Source organism: Portunus trituberculatus, chromosome 39 (genome assembly GCF_017591435.1).
Source record: "Portunus trituberculatus isolate SZX2019 chromosome 39, ASM1759143v1, whole genome shotgun sequence".
NCBI lineage: Eukaryota > Metazoa > Arthropoda > Malacostraca > Decapoda > Portunidae > Portunus > Portunus trituberculatus.
In genome coordinates this window covers 6757787-6782883 of record NC_059293.1, presented here as the reverse complement: position 1 = coordinate 6782883, position 25097 = coordinate 6757787, and the positions used below count along the sequence as shown (strand labels likewise).

Genomic DNA, 25097 nt, shown 5'->3' with positions numbered 1-25097 from the left:
TTTATTAATAGCTCATAATATTCACCAGCTGGTGGAGCCTATCAATCATACAACGGCTTTTAATTATGAAATAAAGTCTGTGATGACATACTGCTTTGCCTTTGACTAAGTGTGATAGTGGTGTACTTATCATATGATCATATTTCTGTGATTTAGAGTTGAAATGATCAATCATTACATCTCTACTGTTATGGGCCGCCCATAATATACTCCACTACCATCACCTCCTCCTCTTGTTACCTCGTTCGCCACCTCTCCACCTCCCCTCCACATCACCGTCTGATGAAGCCCTGCTCCTGTCCCGAAGTAGGATTCACGTGGCCCCATTCGACTCAAGCGGAAGTGTTAAGCGAGCTCCCTGATTTTTGGAAGGCAGTCAAGGTCAAGGCCTCAACCAGTGAACACAACGCCTCTTGGAATACCGTGGGATCCACATCACCCAGCAATTCACCACTGCGACACCTCATAAGTATCACTTCCCCCTCGTCCCGTTTTTCCACATTGCCTCCATATAAGTTTAGTATTACTGTTAGGTATTGTTAAGTTTAGTTCTTTACAGTTATATTTATTTATGTGTTATATATATCTGTGTATGTCAGTTTCATGTGTGTTTTGTTATTGGGTTATTAAATAGCTTCTTAAGTGCCCCTTTGCATATCCTCACCAGTTCAACCGGCAGTGTTTTTTTTTATTGTTATTGTTCACTGGCTCCCCGATGCCAATCTTACCCATTTAACCGGTGAACATAACAATTGGCGACCGTGACAGGACCCTTATAACCCTTGTTCAGTGTTCCATTTTTCCAGTGATTTTTTTTTCTGTGATTACATTATTTTTTTTTTTATGTGTTTCTGTGGTGTTGTGACTTTGATGTGTTTTTTTTTCTGTGACTTACTCTGCATGTGGTTTAAATTTACCTTTGTGCGATCAAGTGGCCCCCTTTGGGTTAAAAGTGCTTCGTGACTTTCACTGGTATCACATAGCAGTGGTAGAGCAGGAAACCAGGTAGAAAGGCGTGTTCACCGATAGCACTTATCTCTATTTTTTGCACATAGGCAGGTGTGTAATAAGTGTTATCCAAGTGTTGGGATCATCATATGTTCATGCGAACCCTCAATCCCCTCACTTCGCGGATCATTTTTCTCGCTAGTTAGAATTGACCCATTTTAACTAGTCTCTCAGACTAATCCGCCTCCTTATCAATAACAAGTCTCAGTACAATTCCTCCTCATCCTCTCAAGTCTCGTAACTAGAGTAATCCGGATCCCTCTTAATGCCGTAATTCTCTAGTTTACCCTCATTAGTGATTGTACTCATAAGTGTTTACTTAAGTATAATCTAGGTAATTTCAAGGTTGCCTTTATTATCACTCTGCCAAGTTCCTCACTTAAGTAATTCACTTATTATTTTTTGTTGTTTGTTAACATCTACTTTAATCATCTATTTAATATGGCTTCCGCTCAGTTTAATGTTGAAGATTTTTGTGCTGACCCTTCTCTGGAACAACTTAAAGGTGCTAACATAAAAAAGACCAATGGAAAGCCATCGCTAAACATTTTGATGTTCCCATCACGTCTCAGATGACTAAAGAGATCGTTAAGAATGTAGTTGTTGAACATCTAGTGAAAGAAGGTCTGTTACTAGGAAATGTCATAGAAGAGTTAACTCCCATGTCAGCAGCCTCTACGAGGACTATAATACACAGTCCCCAGGAAGAACAGGATAAGAGTAGGATAAGTCAGTGGGAAATTGAGAAGCTTAGACTAGAATACCAGATGCAAGAAAAACAAATGCAACTACAGGCAGGAAAAGAAGAGAGAGATGCAGAAAAAGAAAAGAGAGAGATGCAACTACAGGCAGAAAAAGAAGAAGAGAAAGAGAGAAAATTTCAGTTACAACTTAAAAGGCAGGAGAAAGAGTTAGAAATTCAGGAGTTAACCCTACAAAATTATGCTAAGTTTAGAGGGGAAGAAATAGATTTAAAGAAAAAATTGGCAAGCTTTAATCCTGCTACAGCTGCTCCTCTAGTTCCCCCTTTTGATGAATCTGATGTTGACGGGTCATTTCACGCCTTTGAGAGCATTGCTAATAGGAATAAATGGCCCAAGGATCAGTGGGTGTCTCTCCTTGTCCCCAAGCTAGTAGGAAAAGCTTACAGGGTATACAACGGCCTTAGTGATGAGGTAGAGTATGAAGAGATCAAAGGTAACATTCTAGACGCCTACTCTATCACTTCTGATAGATACAGACAACAGTTCCCGAAAGTATGTGAAACCAGACTCTCACACCTATGTTGAATTTGCTAGTGAGAAACTAAGACAATTTAAGAAATGGTTAGCCGCCCTTAACATAACCACCTTTTCGGAGTTGCTCAATCTAATGGTCCTGGAAGAATGGAAGAACAAGTTACCCTTTAATATTCTGAGGCATGTGGAAGAACGGGAAGAGAGTGAGCTTATGTCTGCCGCTAAAGTGGCTGATGCCTTTGCTTTGTTGATGGGATCCCTGAGTAATAGAGGTCATGGTTCACCATCTAATGTTAGGTCCTCCTTTGGGGAAGGTTTTGGGGGCGCGGGTGGTAAGTCGACCGGATCCTCGACAAATGCGTATAATTCCCACTGGTGTACATACTGTAAGAAACCAGGTCACACAATCCAAAAATGTAGACACCCAAATTGCAAGGCCTCTCAACGTCAACATCCTTTTGTGGCCCCTAAACCTAACACCTTTGAGAACAAGAAACCAGTGGCCTCTAGAACTTTATAACTCTTACACGTATCAAGGTAAAGTGTCCCTGACTGATGGTAAAGACAAGGCAATATATGTCAAGGTTCTGTGTGATACAGGTGCTGCCCAATCCATCTTAAGGGAATATGTCATCCCTAACATCAAACAGGCTTTCACTGGGGAGAAGGTGATCCTTACAGGTCTCGAATCAAAACTCTCCTATTCCTTGGCTAACATTAGCTTACAGTGCCCCTTAATTTCAGGAGAGGTTGAGGTAGCCATTAAACCTGGTGAACTGCCAGTATCGGGGGTACATCTTGTACTGGGTAACGATCTTGCTGGTAACTTGGCTGTTCCAAACTTAATTGTTCTTGAGTCCCCCCTTAAAAGGAAGTCCCACTAAGACCCTGGACGAAACATCCCCTCACTTCTTCCCAGTGTGTGCAGTCACCAGGTCTCAGTCTAAGTCCCCTGCCCCTTCACCACCTCCTCCACCAATGACTGCCTCTACTGACAACTTGTACAATAACATCATTTCAAAGGAGAATTTGATTAATGCTCAAGAACAGGATCTCACTTTGGCTAAGATCAGACATGTTGCCAGTGAGACAAAGGATATGTCTAAATTGCCTTGTTTTTATTATCAGGAAGGAGTCCTGATGCGTACCTACAGACCTGAACTGAAACAACTAGACACCTGGTCAGAAACACATCAAGTTGTCATCCCCTTGTCTGTAAGACCAGCCATTATAGAACTAGCTCATGATGGATTGTCAGGTCATCTAGGCATCCAAAAAACCTACAAGAAGGCTCTTCAACATTTTTTTTGGCCAGGAATGAAAAAGGATGTGTCACACTATGTAAAAACATGTCATATATGTCAAATTGTGGATAAGCCTAACGAACGCCTTGTGCCAGTTCCTCTGATGCCTATTCCAGTTCAGACGGAGCCCTTCGAAAAGATCGTTCTAGACTGTGTAGGGCCCTTACCCAAAACCAAACGAGGGAATCAGTATTTGTTAACCCTCATGGATTCCACTACCAGGTACCCTGAAGCATTCCCTCTTCATATCAAAGACCATTGTAAAACATCTAATACATTTTTTCACCTCGGTAGGAATTCCAAAAACAAATTATAAAGTATATACAAGACTTACCGTAGGTCAGTTGAAGTATGCTTTGGAGTTTAGGAGTCAAATCACCTCTGCTGTAGTGGAGATTTTTACATGAGATAAGTCATCCGCACACTGGCCAGTCAGACTTCAAAGCCACAAACACCCACATGATATCAGCTAACATGTTATTAATCATAAATACAAGTAATCCTTGTAAAACATGTGAACAAGGGTGGGAAGTGGTGGGCATGTAAAAATCTCCACTATGGCAGAGGTGATCTGACTCCTGAAATCCAAAGCATACTTCAACTGACCTACGGTAAATCTCGTATACTTTATAATTTTACTTCGTCAAATCATCTTCTGCCACGTGGAGATTCCTACATGAGGCTTTAAAGCCATGTGGGTGTTGTGTCTAAACAACTGCCTCTCAAAAGCATTGTCATATGGGATAAAAAACCACGATCCTGCATTGGAAATTTCATTATACATAAATCCATTATCACATGAAGTTCACTACCCATTACAATTGAACCTCTATACCAAATTTCAAATACATCTGTATTTTAAGAGACTTACAAAACCACTCTAGCAATTTCAACTTCTGCCACACTACCTTTCTCCCAATAAACTTGCAAAAGTAATTTTTAAGCAATGTTTTCAATATCCAAACATAAGAATACAATTGTAACACAAAAGAGTAACCAACCTACTCCAACACTGCTTCTTGAAAAGAGTCTACTTCTTTAACAATTTGTTTGTCATAGTACTTTGCAAAAGTACTTTCTCGTGTCCATCCCGCTTTGGACATAATACAAGCGATGGGTATTGACATAGCCTTGGCTTTAGATACTGCGGCAGGTCTAACACTACCCACAGTAAATCTTGATGTATCCACTCCTGACCTATAAAGCACTGTTTTAATCCATCAGGATATGGAATCTTTAGTAACCGGCTTGTGTGATTTAATGTAACTGATGAGTAATGTATCGTTGAACTGGGAAAACTCCTGTCTGAGTCCCTCAGTCCTTTCCAAATAACGTTTCAATGTTGCACAAACACATAAACATGAGTCCCTAGAATATGCTTGAAATTTAACAGTCCATATATCAAATACACTGCTTAATGTTTCCCCTTAAATAAACTGAAATGAAAACTTTATCTATGTGCATACCCTGTATACACAACAGGTGCAAAGTTTTTACTCTAGCTGCTTGAGTCAATGCCATTAGCATAACCAATTTCAACGATAAATCCTTAAGTGTCAAAATGTGCAAAGGATACATAGATGTTAACATTGTCAGAACTGGCTGAACATCCCACGTTTCCGTGTATCTAGTTGATGGTGGTCTTAGGTTAGATATGCCCTTCATGAACCTGACGACTAATGGATGATTACCCGCTCAGTATCCATTCACGACAATCCCTAGTGACGAGAGGGCACTTCTTGCAGTGTTGACCAACTCATAACCCACATTCCTGTTGAAAGTTTCACATAGAAAATTTATGATGTTTGAGACAGTGGGATCAAATGGACTAACGTCCCATCTATTGCAAAACTGTGTCCATCTCTTAAGGTGTGGTCTATATTGTTTCCCCGTCCCCGGTTTCCACGAGGCCACGATGATGTCCGCACCTTTCTCAAAAATACCTCTGCTTCGCAGGTGCTGCCTGATAGAAGGCACGCCATCAGTTGAGTGTGCCTCATAATCGGATGTTCCTCCCCTGAAGAGAGGTGTACTAGCACCTCTCTCTTTTGCGTGATGAGGCGAGGGTGATCTATCAGCATCCTGACTAGTGTGCCCATCCATGGTTGTGATAACCACAGCGGGACCACCATCCACACTCTCGCCTCTTCTGCTCTTAACTTTTGCAGACACCTAGTGATCAGTGAAAAGGGTGGAAATATGTTTGAAAGCTTAAATCTAGACCAGTTTAAAGTGAATGTATCCAAATACGTTGCACCTGGATCTGGGTTCCAAGAGCAATAGCAAGGTAGTTGTTTATTGAGCCTTGATGCAAACAGTCAATCACTGGAGTACCAAATATAATGCATAACTGTTGGAAAATATTAACCTTGAGTTTCCATTCATGTCCGTCCTTAACTAACCGAAACACCAAATCCGCCAACATGTTCGCCTTTCCTGGGATGTGAGAACATGTTATCCAGGCATCATATGTCATACACCAATCCCAGATATTGGTGGCTATCTCATTACAAATACTAGATTTTATGCCACCCATTTGATTAACATAAGTCATTGCAGTAGTATTGTCACAGAAGACCTTAATGTGTTTTCCTTTGAGAACTGGAGCAAACACTTGCAAAACTAATAGAATGGCCTTAAGCTCCAATGCATTAATGTGCATCAACCTTTCTTCAACTGACCAACTACCTGTGACAGACTGATGGAGAACATGGCCGCCCCAACCAATGTTTGAAGTGTCCGTATAAACGTCAATGTCCGTGCCTGTTCTAAAAATTTTCCTATTCTGTCTAGAAATGTTATGAATCCACCACTGAAGGTCAGATTTCATACCCTCTGTAATTCTCATGTAACTATCAAAGTTCCCTTGTTTGATTTTCAAAACTGCAATTTTTTCAGCTTCCAAATTCCTGTAATGTAGCTTGCCAAGCTCCACTGCTGGAATGGCAGCAACCAGTAGACCAATAACTCTGGCTACTACCCTGATTCTATCTGTACATTTATTTCTAAGTGTCTCACAGGCTTGCGTGATTTTCTGAATCCTGCGTTGTGGCAATGAAACAGTCATATTATTAGTATCAATAATATTACCCAAGTATTCAATGGTCTGAGTGGGCTCCAGCACGGACTTGTCCATGTTAATGCAAAAACCTAGTTTATGAAGTAATTCAATGGTATCATTGACACAAGCCAGACAGCCTGTCCTAGACTTATTACAAATTAAAGAATCATCAATAAAACTAGTAATTACATGGCCTTTTTCTCTCGATGCAGCAAAAACTGGCTTCATCAATTTGGTGAAAATTCTTGGCCCCTCGGAAATACCATTAGGTAGGCACGTGAACTGATAGATGAAGTCTTTCCACTTAAAACATAAATATTTCTGTTGTTCTTCTGCCACTTTCACTGTGTAATAAGCGTGTTTGAGATCAACTGAAGCTAGATAGTCACCTGCATTAATAAGCCTAATGGCTTGCTCAAAATTCTCCATCTTAAAATGTTTATATGGAATGTGTTTATTAAGTTCACTTAGGTTGAGCACCATCCTTTTTAGGTCTCAAGAAAATGGGAGAAATAATTTGCTCCTTATTGTCCTCCAACAGTTTCAAAATCTCCTTATCAACAATAGCTTGTTCTTCTGTAGTAAATTTATAAGCTAATTCATGCAAAAAATAAACGTTCAATAGCATTGACATTAATGTCCAGATGGCAGTGTTGTACCATGTCCAGAATAACTGGGTCTTTAGTAATTTCCAACCAGTTATGTACAAAATAGTGCAGTCTACTTGTCACAAAAGTGTTGCTAACCTGATTTATCGTTGGGGCCTTTGTTGACCCCGACCCTTGGCGTTTTTTGGAACCAGGTCCTGTCATGCCGAGTACTGCCTCTGGCTACCCCGGAAACTCCTCTGTGTTCCGTATGGCTGGAACCTCGCTGTGTGGCTCCTGAATGCTGCCTTGCCCCAGAAGCTCTGTGTTCTGCCTGAAGTGGACTTCCATGGGAAGAAAGGCTTCTTGTTGGATAACTTAACCTTCAATTTCTCAATTTCCTCAATCTGTTTAGCTGATTGAGAAATATCATCCCCAAACAGGAAATGGGGTATTGGCACTCTCTCAGAGCACAGATGTGTGTATTTGGGATTAATCTCTCTCTTCATTATGCATCGCCTTGCCAAATTGGTCCTGAAATTGGCATGACCCAGAAGTGCCAGTGCACCATTAATCTTACTAACCTCTTGCGCCAGCTGTGAGTTACCAGTATTCTGTGCCAGGTTATGTAACTCCAAGAGTGACTTTGTTATGATGGTACCCGCAGAAATAATATCGGCACTTACCTCCATGAGGCATCCGTTTTCAAGGCTACCAAGATTTGCAGGTTGTATTCTAAAGGTGCCAGGGGAGGACAGTTGTTGGGATGCCTGGTAACTGTATTGCAGTCCTTTTTCAAAAATTAAATTCACCATAGCAGCCACCTTAGGGTCAATATCCTCATCAACACTGTCCGTGGGTCCCAGAACTTTGGCAGCCTGCAATAAAACACTACCCCGATGAGGAACCTCTCTAATCTCACTGTCCTCCTCATCAGTGGAGTCCACAAACCCAGAAAAAGTCGCAGGCGAAGCAGCTGCCTGCAACCCTGAAGTACTTGCCTGATAACTTACTTGGTGTGTCTTTGGGTCAGGGGACATATTAGCTGACAGTTTAGCCACTACACCTTTCAAATGCACCAGTTTTTTCATGACCATTTGCCAGGAAGGAACATTTTCCTCATGAACTGGGGACGTCTGTGCACGTGTGCGCCTAACTGGTTTGTTTACATCCTGGCGGAGCCGCATCCGACTGTCATACACCCTCTCCAGCCTTGCCTGGGAGTCGTCCGAGCTATCCATTGACCTTACGCTATCCCTTGATGACCCAGTGGCACTCCTCCTGCTGTTACCATGGCAGGACACCTCAGGTGGCAGGGCTGTGCGGTCCTCCAGCCCCGACATGACTGACACCTGCACTCAACAAGCCAAAAGCCTGCATTAGCCCACAAAAATTTCTAACTTGGCAAATTGGTAGGCCCATCCCATACCATAGATCCAATCTGAGTATATAGGGCAAAGTACCTGTCGTGACAAACGCCAATCGAAGGAAACACCGTGGAAAACAATGACCACGACTGAAGAACACGTCTGACCAGCACAGGAACGGTCCAGCAACTGACTGGCCGGTGCGCGGATGGCTTATCTCATGTAGGAATCTTCACGTGGCAGAAGGTGATTTGACGAAGTAAAATTCAGTCTGACAAGGGTAGCAATTTCACTAGCAATATTTTCCAACAGATAGTGAATGAGCTAAACATTGACTATGTAACCTCCTCGGCTTACCACCCCTAATCCCAAGGCTGTCTGGAGCGGTTTCATTGAGTATTGAGTATTGCTTGGAGCATCAAGGAGACTGGGATGAAAGTATCTCTTTTCTTCTATTCGCCTTAAGAGAATCTCCTCAAGATTCTTTAGGTTACTCCCCTTTTGAATTACTCTATGGTAGACAGATCAGGGGGCCTCTCAAAATATTAAAAGATCAATGGTTTACTCAAAATACTTCTTCAAGCCCCAGTGTGTCTGACTACAGCAGTAACCTTAAGAATAAAATCAGTGATGTCAGATCTTTTGCTAACTCAAACTTCCTCAAATCTCAAACTAAAATGGAACAAAATTTTCTCCCCAAATCTGTCATGAGAAGTTTCAAACCAGGAGACAAGGTTTTACTTTTTCTCCCCACTCCAGGCAATGCTCTTCACAGTAAGTTCATGGGGCCTTATGTTGTGGCTCAAAAACTAAGTCCATTAAACTATGTGGTCCACACTCCTGACCGTCGTAAGGATTCCCAACTAGTTCATATTAACCTAATGAAACCTTATCACTCCAGAGAATCAGAGGACGACTTGTCTTGCACTGTACCTGTCTGGTAGGGAAGAAGTGTGGTCCTGTGCACCCCAAGGAGGAGTCCGACATCAAATTTCTCTTCTCATCACCTAAAATATGCCCCTCAAACAGCCAAATCATGTCCAACCTTGATGAGTTTTTTTTTTTTCCCTAACACCTTCACAACAGTCTGATCTTAACCCTTTCCTTCCGGCGCTTAAACTATTTTCCTGTTTGCTATGACGGCTAAAAATGGTAAACCTAGAAATTGTCAGAAAACTGTTTGAATACTAATAATTATTTTCTCTTTGTTATTCTGAATACAATGATGTACTTTGTAGCTCGATGTGACCTCTGAAAGTTCAGTTTATGCCTTATTAAGGATTCCCCCTCCTCCTGCTGTGTGATCCGTCTTCCAGAAACAGCCCGGAGAGCGATGACACCGCACGCGCACACACACACTCTCTCTCATCTTGGATGGGAAATTGTACACTTCCAATGAGAGAGAGAGAGAGAGAGAGAGAGAGAGAGAGAGAGAGAGAGAGAGAGAGAGATTTCATCCCTTTTCATATCAAGTTTCAGGCAAAAATAACATTATCTCTCTCTCTCTACACACACACACACAAACACACACACAAGCACACCACACGTAATGGGAAGACTGGCTGGGTGACCAGCAGGCGACCGAGGCAACATTATCATTCTCTCTCTCTCTCTCTCTCTCACACACACACACACACACACACGCACACGCATTGGGGAAGACTGGCTGGGTGACCTGCAGGCGACCGAGGTGAATTACACACGCTTTCATGCGCCAACCTATTAGTTGATCTCTCTCTCTCTCTCTCTCTCTCTCTCTCTCTCTGATAAGTTACTTTCTACCATTTTATTATAAAATTGAAGATAATGAAAAAATGAACATGAAAGAATGATAGGTAATATTTTTTTTCATTTTCCAAATCCTCATTAATGACTTCGCTTTCTTCTGTTTCTTCTTCTAAATATTCACTGTCACTGTCTTCAAACTCAGAAGCACTGCTAAATATATATGTTCTGTCCTGCTCCATGTTATGATCTGAGATCCTTCGCTCTTATCAGGATGTCTCTTCGCACTTATCATGGTGCTTTCCACCCGGCGGGTCGCTGGCGTTGCCAAGTGTCGCCCGGAGAAAGGGAAAATAGCTTAGTTACCGCTAAGTTTCCAGAGCTATAGTGACAACACTACATGTGGAAACATGCCAGACACTTTCACTCACCATCTGACTCGAGAAACCGCGCTTGGAGCTCAAAATTGAGGCGCGAAAATTCTTGATTACGGGTATGATCGCCATCGCCACGACGATTGATGCAATCGTATATATACACCTTCACAACAGTCTGATCTTAAAAAGTTATTGCTAGACTTTTCAGAAATCACAGGTAACCTTCCACGGCTTTGTACTACTATCCAACATATAACATTAATATCTAATGACATCAAGCCTATAAGACAACCAGCCTATTGCATTTCACCCATTAAAAGAGACTTGATGAAAAATGAGGTAGACTATCTGCTCTGTCATCACCTTGCAGAACCTAGTATATCCCCTTGGGCTTCTCCCTGCCTGTCAACATCTAAGCCAGATGGTAGTAGTCGATTTTGCACTGACTACAGGAAATTAAATAAAGTGACGGTACCAGACTCCTACCCATTGCCCTTGATAGAGGACCTTATAGATAGCATAGGAGTAGCCAAATTTGTAACCACCATAGATTTACTTAAGGGTTACTACCAGATTCCCCTCTCGGACGAGGCCCGAATAATATCCGCCTTCATCCCCCCCTTTCAGGCTATACCAATACACAGTGATGCCCTTCGGCTTGTCTAATGCTCCTGCCACCTTCCAGAGGGCTATAAATTACATCACCCAGGACTTGGAGGAAACATCTGCCTATCTGGACGACCTGGTGGTGACTTTGGATGACTGGGTGACACATCTGACCCGTCTCTGGAGGCTGATGGGTTGGTTGCAGGAAGCCGGTCTTACGATCAACCTGGGCAAGTCCACCTTCGGGAAGTCCACGGTGGTCTACCTGGGACATGTGGTGGGGAACGGCAAGGTTCACCTCAAGAGAGCAAACGTGGAGGCCATCCTTGGCTTCCCTGTCCCTACCACCAGGACAGCTTTCATGAGGTTCTTGAGGATGGCCGGTTTCTACAGACGGTTCTGTAGGAACTTCTCCACCCTGGCTGTCCCCCTGACGGAGCTTATCAGCACTTCCGTCCCCTTCCGCTGGACCCCGACCTGCGACCAAGCCTTCCAACATCTTAAGGCGTTCCTCTCCTTGGAACCAGTGGTCTGGATGCCAGATCACTCCTGCCCCTTCCATCTACAAGTGAACGCGAGTAGAGTTGGAGTGGGTGCTGTCCTCCTACAAGCGGACCCCACAAGTGGCATCCTCCATCCCATCGCCTATCACTCCGCCAAGCTGAAGAAACACCAACTCAACTACTCCACCATCGAGAAGGAGGCTCTGGCACTCGTCCTGGCGCTCCAACACTTTGAGTGCTACCTTCATCCTGGTCCTCAAACTACGAAGGTCTTCACCGATCACAACCCTTTGGCCTTCCTTCACGCCATGAAGAACCAAAACCAACGCATACTTAGGTGGGCCTTGTTAACTCAACCCTTCAACTTGGAAGTCCACCATATCAAGGGGGTGGACAACATCATCGCCGACGCCTTATCAAGATCTCCCGTCTCACCTCCTTCATGAGCCCATTACGGAGGTCTTAGGGGGGGAGGAAATGTTACGGCTCGCCCATAACATACTCCACTACCATCACCTCCTCTGCTTGCTATCTCGTTCGCCACTACAGATACATGAATGTTTGACGAACTACATGTCCATATACATAATAACAGACAAGGCAATATTGTTTTATGTCTTGATCACAGAAAAATAAAACAGCCTATTCTGCTGTGTGGTTTTGCAGCAGCAAGCAGGTGGGCTCAATGAACCTGGTTGCTTCCCTCTAGGAGTGAGATAAGGTATTTGTGAGAGGCAGATTCATCCAGCTAGCATAGTTGGAGTGATGATTCAGCAGACAGAATTAATGAAGTACATGAAACTTAGTGCAGGTCTGTTGAAATGTGGTTCGAATTTTATGAAGCAAATCACCTCTGGTAGAAGGGAGCTTTCACATGAGATACGCTTTGCTGCTTGGCATTACCAAACTTTGAAGAGTACGACCACCCACATGAAAAGTAAGGGAACATTTCATACCACTGGAATTACTTAAACCATGAGACACTGCATAGCGTAGGGTGGGAGAGGTGGGCATGTGAAAACTCCCTTCTAGCAGGGGTGATTTGCTTCATAAAATTCAAAGCACATTTTAACTGACTTGCAGTAAGTCTCATGTACTTCATTAATTTTACGTCAGCAAATCACACCTCTGCTAGAGATCACTTTGCCCATGAGGTTTTGAAGCCATGTGGGTGTCGTACTACAACAAATAGGAATTAAGTACAGGTGGGAGAGTGGACAAATAAGACAAACAAGAACCAAACCACAATATAGAAATAAAATTACATCGCCATAAAACAGTTTACAATAAAGATAACACCTCCAACCCAAACAGGACTTGCAGACTAGTGCAGAACAGAATCTTGGAAAGGGTCATGGACCAGAATGATCTCCTTGTTGTAGTATTTGGCAAAGGTGGCTTCCCTGGACCATCCAGCCTTTGCCATGATGTGCTTAATTAGTACAGCCATGGCCTTGCCTTTCGATGCTGCTGCAGGCCCAATGCTGCCAGCCGAATACTTTTCAGTGTCCATGCTCAACATATTAAGCACTGTCCTAATCCATCTCGCAACAGTGTCTTTCATCACATGTTTGTGTGGCTTAATAAAGCTAAGGAGTAATTTCCCATTCTCCCGATTCTCAACACTTCTGTTCTAGCAATGTACATTTTAAAAGTTTCACACACACACAATCTTTTGTCTGTAGAGTATGCTTGAAAGGTCACAAACCGCACATTGAACTTTGGTGAACATTGTTTAATGTTTTTCCCTAACCAAACACAAACAGAATCCTGTCTGATACGAATATCCTTCAGCATTAAGCAGTGTAGGGTTTGTACTCTGACAGCTTGTGTGAGTGCCATTAACATCACAAGCTTTAGCATTAGATCCTTAAGGGAGAGGGAGCACAAAGGTTCCAGGGCAGAGCATTTGCCTCATCCTGTGAGGTAAAAGGCAAGGAGAGAGCGTTTTGGGTAGCAGATTAGTCATTGTTACCAGAGGCGTAATCCCAGGGATGTTTATGTACACTCTTAGTAGCTTCCTGTTAGGTAGAGCTGCTCCTGGAGCCTTTTTCCATGCAAGGAATCTTTCCTCACATGCCTTCCATGGTCAGAATTGTCCTCCATACTTGACAGTTGTTTGCCGAGTGAACTGCCTGGTACATCCGACATGGCAGTGGCAGCAAGGTGGCGGTGATCTGTACAGGCACAGTGAGTAATGAACTCCACAAGTGCATCAACATGGGCACTCCCCCTGCTTGTAAATGGATCACGGGTGGTGTTGCAGACAGCCTCAAAACGGGTCACAGGCTGTGGCAAAACCTTTACGCTCCAGAAGGATAACAGGAAGAAGGCTACCAAGCTCACATGTGTAGGACGTCAGGTAAGCAACTGGTGGTGTGAAGCATCAAAGTGTATCTCATGCGCAAAGTGACCTCTAGCAGAGGTGCAATTTGCTGATATAAAATTTGGGCATCATCAGGAGAGCTGTATGGTTTAGCGACAGCAAGCAGGCAGGCTCAATGAATCTGGTTGCTTCCCTCCAGAAGTATGATAAGGCATTTGTGAGAGACAGATTCATCCAGCTGGCATTGTTGGCGTGGTGATTAAGCAGAGAGAATCTGGCCATCATCAAGGAGAAAGGGGAGAAAGCAGCGAGGGCTGAAGCGAGGAGTGTGTTGTCGTGTGAGAATGACAGGTTAGTTGGCTTATAAACTCTGTAGCACTCGTGGAGGAGAGGAAGTGGCAGGAGTAATGTCCTCCAAGCACCTGATGCTAAGTCCACCCAGGTGGGTGGGTATTGATGCTTGTACCCAATTGTCTTCCAAGAGATCGACATAGTAGATCATGGAGATGGCTGTGTGGATGGTGTTATCAATGTGACAAAGATCTGGTGGTGCTAGATATATGGGGGCAGCAAGCATAATTTACATGCAGTGAGGAATGAAAAAGTGGGAAAGAAAGGTGGCGAGATAGCTGCTGATACCTGTGAATTTACCGGATAATGAAATACCCTATAAGGAGGACTTACTGTATATATATATATATATATATATATATATATATATATATATATATATATATATATATATATATATATATATATATATATATATATATATATATATATATATATATATATATATATATTAAAGGTTTAATGAAAGTAAAATTTATGAAGTTAAACATTTAGGTAGTTTAATTTAAGTCATTATAATGTTGATGATCTTAACTTTATGAAGGGAGGGAGAATGAAACAGGAAATACACTAACCGGCAACCTGTGGAATGTAAACAAAGTGCGCATCATGGTACCGTATACAAAACTTATGTACCACATTTCCACAAGGCTTTCTATTTTATCCATTGTAGAATCACGACTCCAGGTGGTTCTTTTAGCTTTCAAGGAAGATGCGGTCTCACCAGCTTTCTTAATAGAGTCTGATGACTTGAAAATAGTAGACAGTAGATGGAGTCAAGATGTTAGCAAGCAATGTTATTAGTTTTCTGGCCTCTCTCTTGTCTTTGAATAATACCCAGCTTCACTTCGAGAGTAAGACACTTTCTGGTCTTCTTAAGAACGTTAGGTCACATTGCAGGGCGTTTTGGTGGTAAGTTGAACTAAGGAAGATGAGCTGCTGGTGATGCTGTTATGTTTTGAGTGGGGAGTGAGTGGTGCACGTGATCTTGATCTTGATCTTGAAGCTACAGGTGATGCAGAATTTCTTCTGAGTCAGGCCTTTGTATCGGCAGTGCCTGGGTTGTCCATGAGAGGCTTGATCTTGATCTTTATTCTACGGGTGTCTCAGGATTTTTCCTGAGGCAGGCCTTAGTACCAGCAGCTCCTGGTGTATTCAAAAGCCTGTCAGCATGCATGATACGGTGAGGCTTTCGAATTTGGAAAAAATTACAGGCAACCCCCGTTTAACGAAGGTTCACACAACGAAATTTCGCTACAACGAAGGTTTCGTTTTACTACCATCTGCTCGTTTAACGAACACCAAACTCGCTTTAACGAAGTTTTATCCAGGTAATTTTTTCCAAATTTGAAAGCCCCACCGTATCATACAAGCTGACAGGCTTTTGAATACACCAGAAGCTGCTGCTACTAAGGCCTGCCTCAGGAGAAATCCTGAGACACCTGTAGAATAAAGATCAAGATCAAGCCTCTCGTGGACAACACAGGCACTGCCAATACAAAGGCCTGACTCAGAAGAAATTCTGCATCACCTGTAGCATCAAGATCAAGATCAAGATCACGCACGCCACTCACTCCCCAGTCAAAACATAACAGCGTCACCAGCAGCTCATCTTCCCTAGTTCAACTTACCACCAAAACGCCTTGCAATGTGGCCTAACGTTCCTAAGAAGACCAGGAAGTGTCTTACTCTCGAAGTGAAGCTGGACATTATTCACAGACAAGAGAGAGGCCAGAAAACTAATTGCTTGCCACCATCTTGACTCCATCTACTGTCTCTATTTTCAAGTCAGCAGACTCTATTAAGAAGGCTAGTGAGACTGCATCTTCTTTGAAAGCTAAAAGAACCACCTGAAGTCGTGACTCTACAATGGATAAAATGGAAAGCCTTGTGGAAATGTGGTACATAAGTTTTGTATGCAGTACCATGATGCTATGATGCGCACTTTGTTTACATTCCACAGGTTGCCGGTTAGTGTATTTCCCGTTTCACTCTCCCTCCCTTGATAAAGTTAAGATCATCAACATTATAAAGTTACGTACATACATACATTAGTGTACATTATAATGACGAATTAAACTACCTAAATGTTTAACTTCAGAATTTTTACTTTCATTAAACCTTTTACTTTACTATGATGCACTCTCGCTTTGCTTACTCTCAATGGAAGTTCAAATCAGGGGTTAAACTTGTTATAATCGGTTCGCTTAACGAAGTTATGCTTAACGAAGTGTTTTTAGGAACATAACCCCTTCGTTAAGTGGGGGTTGCCTGTACCTGGATAAAACTTCGTTAAAGCGAGTTTGGTGTTCGTTAAACGAGCAGATGGTAGTAAAACGAAACCTTCGTTGTAGCGAAATTTCGTTGTGTGAACCTTCGTTAAACGGGGGTTACCTGTATTTTAAACATTCTGGTACCCACATACACATACACCAAAATTTCTAGGGAGGGAGCAAATCCTACTTCGCGGGTTTTTACCTTTCGGGGTGGCTTCTGGTATCCATTAACCGCGATAAACGAGGGATCATTGTATATATATATATATATATATATATATATATATATATATATATATAGTAAGTCCTCGTTACATGGTAGTTCTATATCCGGTAAATTCACAGTTACGGTATTTGGAAATCACTACCCTCAATTCGTTATACGGTAAGAAAAATTCACAGATACGGTATCCACTCATATCATCCGAGGGTCCCAGCGCGGGGGAGCTGGGCTGATTACGTCATCCACGCCACACCTCCCCGCTACTCACAGTACCGACTTTAACTTTTTTTTTTTTTTTTTTTTTTTATTTATACCATGTGGGCTTTTCACGGGAATTTATGGGCTAAAGGCGATACTTTTTTGGGGTACCTCCTATCTCAAAGCCCACCCGCTAGGAAACCATTGCCCCGAGTGAGGAAGCCCAACCTACACTCAGACCGTGGACAGGATTCGAACCCGTGAGCTTGGAGACCCCTTGGACCCCAAAGAGCGCATGGTTCCACTGTACCATGGTGATCACCCTTAGAGCCTGTTATCTCTTCCCCTCCCCTACCCTTTTTTTTTTTTTAACTGCATTTCAGATTACTTACATGCATTACTAACTAGATGAATAAATGAAATATCAAAGGGTCTATTCTAAGCACAAATATATTCATAATAATCATGGCAAACATTTAAAGCCTAATACCAGCGGCAAACCATGCAGCAACTGATAAAGAGCACAGATGGGCCTGACAATCCCACTATCAGTGAATGATGGAAGTTGTATAACATCAAGCACGCCTTGGATAACATCAAGTCATCTTGGGACGAAGTGAAGATGTCTACCATGAACTTGGCATGGAATAAAGTATGGCCAGAATGCGCATGACTTCCTAGGCTTCGCTGAAGACGACATCGGTTAGATCAGAAATGACAGTAAATCTATGCTATAGGGCTGGCAGCTGGCTTCGATGAAATTGATGATGATGTTCAAGATCTTTTAGAAAGCCATGCTGAACCTCTCTCAAATGATGAACTTACAGAGCAAGACAAGGCATCATGGGAGACAGAAAAAGAGGGAGACGAGGAAGAACCTGTGCGTGGCCTGGACATCAAAACTCTTAGAGAATGTCTTAGTGATATCGAAAAAGCTCTGGAATCCCTGAAGGATAGTGACCCAAATCCTGCCAGGAGTAGCAAAGTGGCTCATGATGTAGAGAAAAGTGTCAAAATTTATCAAGAAACCTATGATGAAAAAACAAAAAAAAATCAAACAGTCCTCCATCTACTCATTTTTCAAGTCAGTCAGACATGCTGTCCCTGTCACACCTGCTGACCCTGCTACACCTGGGCCTTCCTCCATATCCTCTTCTTCAAGCCAGTGAAACGTGCTCACCCTGGCCCTTCCACATCTGCTTCTGACAGTGCAGACGACGAAATCTAATCCTCGTCTGCCCACTCAGCGGAAGATGAGTAAGGGCTGAAATCCCTACTGTCTCTTAGCCTTGGGAGGGACATCATCTGATAGAATACATGGCGAGTCAAAGGTAATAAAAAAAAAAAAAAAGTTTTGTTTATTTCTTTTGTGCAATACTTTACATTTTCTTTTTTTTTTTTTATGACTTTTCATGTATTTTCATTTCTGTAGGGGTGACTTTTGACGTGCTGGAACGCATTCCCTATTATTACATGATATAATGGGTTTAGTATAGGATAAATTTGATTTATGGTAAGGTTTTCAGGAATGCATATGTACCATATAACGAGGATTTACTGTATATATATATATATATATATATATATATATATATATATATATATATATATATATATATATATATATATATATGTATGTATATATATAAATACAGGCAACTCCCGCTTAATGAAGGGATTATGTTCCTAAAAAAACCTTCGTTAAGCGAAACTTCATTAAGTGAACCCATTATAACAAGTTTAACCCCTAACGAACTTCCATTGAGAGTAAACAAAGCGAGAGTGCATCATAGTACAGTGAAAGGTTTAATGAAAGTAAAAATTATGAAGTTAAACATTTAGGCAGTTTAATTTAAATCATTATAATGTACACTAATGTATGTATGTATGGACATAACTTTATAATGTTAATGATCTTAAATTTATGAAGGGAGGGAGAGTGAAACGGAAAGACACTAACCGGCTACCTGTGGAATGTAAACAAAGGGTGCATCATTGTATCACATACAAAACTTATGCATCACATTTCCACAAGGCTTTCCATTTTATCCACTGTAATCACGAGTTCAGGTGGTTCTTTTACCTTGCAAGAAAGATATGGACCCACCAGACTTCTTAATAGAGTCTGCTGACTTGAAAATAGTAGAGAGAGTAGATGCAGTCAAGATGGTGGCAAGCAATGCTATTAGTTTTCTGGCCTCTCTCGTGTCTGTGAATAATATCCAGCTTCACTTCGAGAGTAAGAGACTTCCTGATCTTCTTAGCAACGCTAGATGACATTCCAGGACGTTTTGGAGGTAAATTGAGCAAGGGAAGACGAGCTGGTGCTAATACTGTTATTGTTTTGAACAGGGGCAATGAGTGGTGCGCATTTTGTCCACGAGAGGCGCTGGTGTATTCAAAAGTCTGTCAGCTTGCATGATATGGCAGGGCTTACAAACTTGGAAACAATTACCTGGATAAAATTTCGTTAAAGCGAGTTTGGTGTTCGTTAAACGAGCAGATGGTAGTAAAATGAAACCTTCGTTGTAGCGATTTTTCGTTGTGTGAACCTTCGTTAAGCGGGGGTTGCTTGTATATATATATATATATATATATATATATATATATATATATATATATATATATATATATATATATATATAGGCAACCCCCGCTTAAAGAAGGGGTTACCTTTCTAAAAAAAAACTTCATTAAGCGAAACTTCATTAAGTGAACCGATTATAACAAGTTTAACCCCTGACTTGAACTTCTATTGAGGGTAAACAAAGTGAGAGTGCATCATAGTACAGTGAAAGGTTTAATGAAAGTCAAAATTATGAAGTTAAACATTTAGGCAGTTTAATTTAAGTCATTATAATGTACACTAATGTATGTATGTACATGACTTTATATTGTGATGATCTTAAATTTATGAAGGGAGGCAGACTGAAACAGGAAAGACACTAACCGGCAACCTGTGGAATGTAAAGAAAGGGCGCATCATTGTATCACATACAAAACTTATGTGTCACATTTCCACAAGGTTTTCCATTTTATCCATTGTAGAGTCACAAGTTCAGGTGGTTCTTTTAGCTCGCATGGAAGATACAGTCTCTCCAGCCTTCTTAATAGAGTCTGCTGACTTTAACCCCTAAAGGGCCGGAGGCGGCTATAGCCGCTTTTCCACGGAAGGGCCGGGGGCGGTTATAGCCGCTTTGCTTTTTTCGCGCTAAATTGACTTACTTTTCGATAATTTTCGATGACCATTCATTGGCAACACTGCCAGAGATATGTTTAGGCTACTGCTTCAGAATCTTGCCCGCTCTCACGATGGACAGGCGTACTGACACGGATTCTGACGCGTCCGATTTCCTGCCAGACCCTGCCGAGCCCAGCACCTCAACGCCTAGACATATTCCCGCCCAAGCTCGACCACGTGCTTCACTTCTTAGCGACAGCAGAATACTACGGGAACTCAATAGAACTGTCTCCTCGTACTTATCAAGTGATCCCGAGGAACTTGAACTAAGTGACGTGAGCATAGAGAATGAAGGTAGTGAAGATACAGATACAAGTACAAATGATTCTGATTTTGCTCAATCAACACCTGAAGCAGCTTCAGAAGAACCTGCACGTCCTTTTACATCTACTGTGAGGACAGTCGCTGTTGATGATGGTGCTACTCCCTCTACCAGCACGGGAGTGGGGATTGCTCCTTTGTCTGCTGCTTCTGAACTGGCAACAAACACTGTTTCACCCATTGTAGGAGAATGCAATACAGCTTTGGGTAGTCATGCGTCTTCGCTTTCCTCCTCGTCGTTTCCTGAACCACTTACTGGTAAGAGAAGCCGCAAGAGACTACATTTCTCATCTACCAGCAGTAGTGAAAGTGAGGAAGTGGAAGATGATCCCCAACCGAGGCTTGGTGTGAAGAGAGGGCGAGGTAAGCGACGGCGTACATTGAGGAGGGGTGGTGAGAGGGGGGATCGCGCTATCTCCTCCCACGCCCAGCCACCACCACCACCACCACGTGCAGCCGTTTTACATCAAGCTGCTGCTCCACCCCCACAACATCAGGGTGTGCTGGATGCTATCGTTTGGACGGAAGGACATGACTTTACTCCTGCCGCTTTTGATTTTGATAATCGCGAGGCAGGTGTACAGCCTGAACTTGGTTGTATTGCAACCTCCAAGATTATGGACTATTTTCTTGCATGTTTTGATGAAGCAATAATGAATATCATTGTGGATGAGACAAATCATCACAGGCAGCTTTTATGGAACTTGGAGGATCCTGCAACAACAAAGATACATTCAAAGAACCCAGACTGGAGTGATGTGACAATCCGTGAATTGTATGTGTGGTTAGCATTGACGATGCTGATGGGACACGTGAAAAAACATGTCTTGAAGGAATATTGGAGCAAAGATGAGCTGATAACCACACCTATCTTTGGGAAATATATGTCAAGATTCAGATACCTGCAGATTTTCAAGTTCTTACACTTTACAACCAACATGGGACCCTATCCATGTGATAGGCTTTGGAAAATAAGAACAGTCCTATCCATGTTTCAGGAGAGGATCACAATTTTTTTCAGACCATATCAAAAACTAGTTATAGACGAGTCAGTTGTTCTCTTCAGGGGCAGACTTGGTTTCATTCAGTACATTCCATCAAAAAGACATCGTTTTGGTTTGAAATTCTTTGTTTTGTGTGATTGCAAGACGGGATATGTGATGGACTTTGTAATATATACCGGTACAGAAGTGGACATAAAGAGCAAAGATGACCCTCACGGCTTTTCCGGGGCTGTTGTGAAGACCCTCATGGATACACATTTCAAGAAAAATCACATTTTGTACACTGACAATTATTATACTTCTCCATCACTAACCAAATTCCTACTGGAAGAAGAAACTGGCATCTGTGGCACAGTCAGATCCAACAGGAAGCACTGGCCAGCATTTCCTGCAGACAAGAGGAGGGGAGACATATTCAAGAAAAAATCGAGAAATATGCTGGCAATCCAATGGATTGACAAACGACCAGTCAACATGTTGACGACGGCGCACAGAGGTGCTATGGAGGACAGTGGAAAAGTAGATCGCCACACACGTGAACCTGTAATGAAGCCTGATGTGGTGAACGATTATAATATCAACATGCGTCTTGTCGACAAAAGCGACATGATGATCAGTACTGTGGACTGCCTGCGGAAGAAAAGGAAATGGTATTTGAAGATCTTTCTTCACTTTCTTGACCTGGCAGTGCTGAACTGCCACATTCTCCATCATGAGGTGTCACAGAAGAACATTTCAAAACGTCAGTTTGAGAAGGAGTTAGTACGGCAGCTCCTTGAAAAGTTTGGAACTGTTCAACCCCAGCAACTTGCCAGACCAGCAGCAGCTAAACAACCTGACAGACTGTTTGCAGCAGACTACCTGAGCAGGCACCACTTGGAATACCTTGAACCAACTAGGCCCCAACGTAAGACTGGTACACGTTGCTGCCACGTATGCCGCACTACAACACGTAGGCCTCAAAGGTTGAAAGAAACAAATGTCAGGTGTAAAGAGTGCCAAGTTGCCTTGTGTCCTACAGACTGTTTCAGAGACTATCATATGTTAGAAAACTATTAGAATCAAGTGTGGAGCACTGTAAACATTGCAGATATCTGTAACACTACATAATCTCAGTATCTCTCTCTCTCTCTCTCTCTCTCTCTCTCTCTCAATCACACACACACACACACACACACACACACACACACACACACACACACTCACTCACCATCTCGAGAGAAGCAAGCGACCGTGGGTGAATAACACACAAACACACACTCTCTGCATGTCTCTCTCTCTTTCTCTCTCTCTCTCTCTCTCTGTAGTATATTATGAATTATGTGTATTATGTACCATGTATTATGTATTATGATTGAATAATGTGTGCACACACAAACTCTCTCTCTCTCTCTCTCTCTCTCTCTCTCTCTCTCTGTAGTATATTATGAATTATGTGTATTATGTACTATGTATTATGTATTATGATTGAATAATGTGTGCACACACAAACTCTCTCTCTCTCTCTCTCTCTCTCTCTCTGTAGTATATTATGAATTATGTGTATTATGTACCATGTATTATGTATTATGATTGAATAATGTGTGCACACACAAACTCTCTCTCTATTATATTATGTATTATTATTGTAGTATCTATGTATTACATATATATGCATTATGTATCTTGTATGTATTAGGAAAATTGAAAATAAAATAATAAAGCATTTGTTTAGTGAGTGTAAATGAAACCCTACATGATAAATAAAATAAAATAAAGGAAAAAAGTCAGTAGTGTACGAAGTGAGTGTAAAAGTACACATACCTAAGTGATGGTATATACTTTTCATATAGTTATTCCTGAGCGTAAGAGCAACACGAGAATGAGAAGAGAATGCTACAATGACTCCCAAACCACACATCACAAGACTGTGTTACATAGAGAAAGCTTAGAGTATTGACTATATATAAGAATTAGAGCATGGGGGCATCCATTTTCATTACGCACTAGTCAAGGCCACACAAGCGAAACGAAGGCAGAGCGGGCAAGAGCCTCGCTAACTCCAAAAGTCTCTCCTCTTCAACTCAATATTTCTCCAAAACCACAGCACATAGAAACGTTTTCATGCAATAATTAAAAAGAAGAAGAGTTGATGATGACTATGACGACAAAGTAATTTGTTATTGCATTGTAGTTCAGCAGAATCAAGTGTGTGAATATAGGCTATTTTCGGTGTTTGGTGCTGAGGTGCCGGTCCTGTGGATGTTGTAGATGACCACCCAGGCCGGCCCTTTAGGGGTTAAAATAGTAGAGACAGTAGATGGAATCAAGATGGTGGCGAGCAATGCTATAAGTTTTCTCGCCTCTCTTGTGTCTGTGAATAATATCCAGCTTCACTTGGAGAGCAAGACACCTCCTGGTCTTCTTAGCAATTGCAGGGCGTTTTGGTGGTAAATTGAGCGAGGAAAGACGAGCTGCTGCTGGCGCTGTTATTTTTTTTTAACAGGAGGAGTGAGTGGTGCGTGTGTTGTCCATGAGAGGCACTGGTGTATTCAAAAACCTGTCGGCTTGCGTTATTTGGCGGTGCTTTCAAACTTGGAAAAAAATTACCTGGATAAAACTTTGTGAAAGCATATTTGGTGTTCATTAAACAAGCAGATGGTAGTAAAATGAAACCTTTGTTGTAGCGAAATTTCGTTGTGTTAACCTTCGTTAAGCGGGGTTGCCTGTATGTATGTATATATATATATATATATATATATATATATATATATATATATATATATATATATATATATATACAGGCAACCCCCGTTTAACGAAGGGGTTACGTTCCTAAAAAACACTTCGTTAAGCGAAACTTCGTTAAGCGAACCGATTATAACAAGTTTAACCCCTGATTTGAACTTCCATTGAGAGTAAGCAAAATGAGAGTGCATCACAGTACAGTAAAAGGTTTAATGAAAGTAAAAATTATGAAGTTAAACAATTAGGTAGTTTAGTTTAAGTCATTATAATGTACACTAATGTATGTATGTACATAACTTTATAATGTTGATGATCTCAACTTTATGAAGGGAGGGAGAGTAAAACGGGAAATACACTAACCGGCAACCTGTGGAATGTAAACAAAGTGCGCATCATGGTACTGCATACAAAACTTATGTACCATATTTCCACAAGGCTTTCCATTTTATCTATTGTAGTCACGAGTTCTGGTGGTTCTTTTAGCTTGCAAGGAAGATGAGGTCTCACTAGCCTTCTTAATAGAGTTTCTTGACTTGAAAATAGTAGACAGTAGATGGAGTCAAGCCATGGTGGGAAGCAATGTTATTAGTTTTCTGGCCTTTCTCTTGTCTGTGAATAATACCCAGCTTCACTTCGAGAGTAAGACACTTCCTG

At 41.8% G+C, this 25097-nt stretch overlaps 1 protein-coding gene across 3 annotated transcripts in view; it reads right to left on the bottom strand.

Annotated features, from left to right (window-relative positions):
• LOC123515648 (nitric oxide-associated protein 1-like) overlaps positions 1–25097 on the bottom strand; it is a 267601-nt gene that overhangs the window by 81460 nt on the left and 161044 nt on the right. The gene's annotated exons all lie outside the window — the stretch shown is intronic.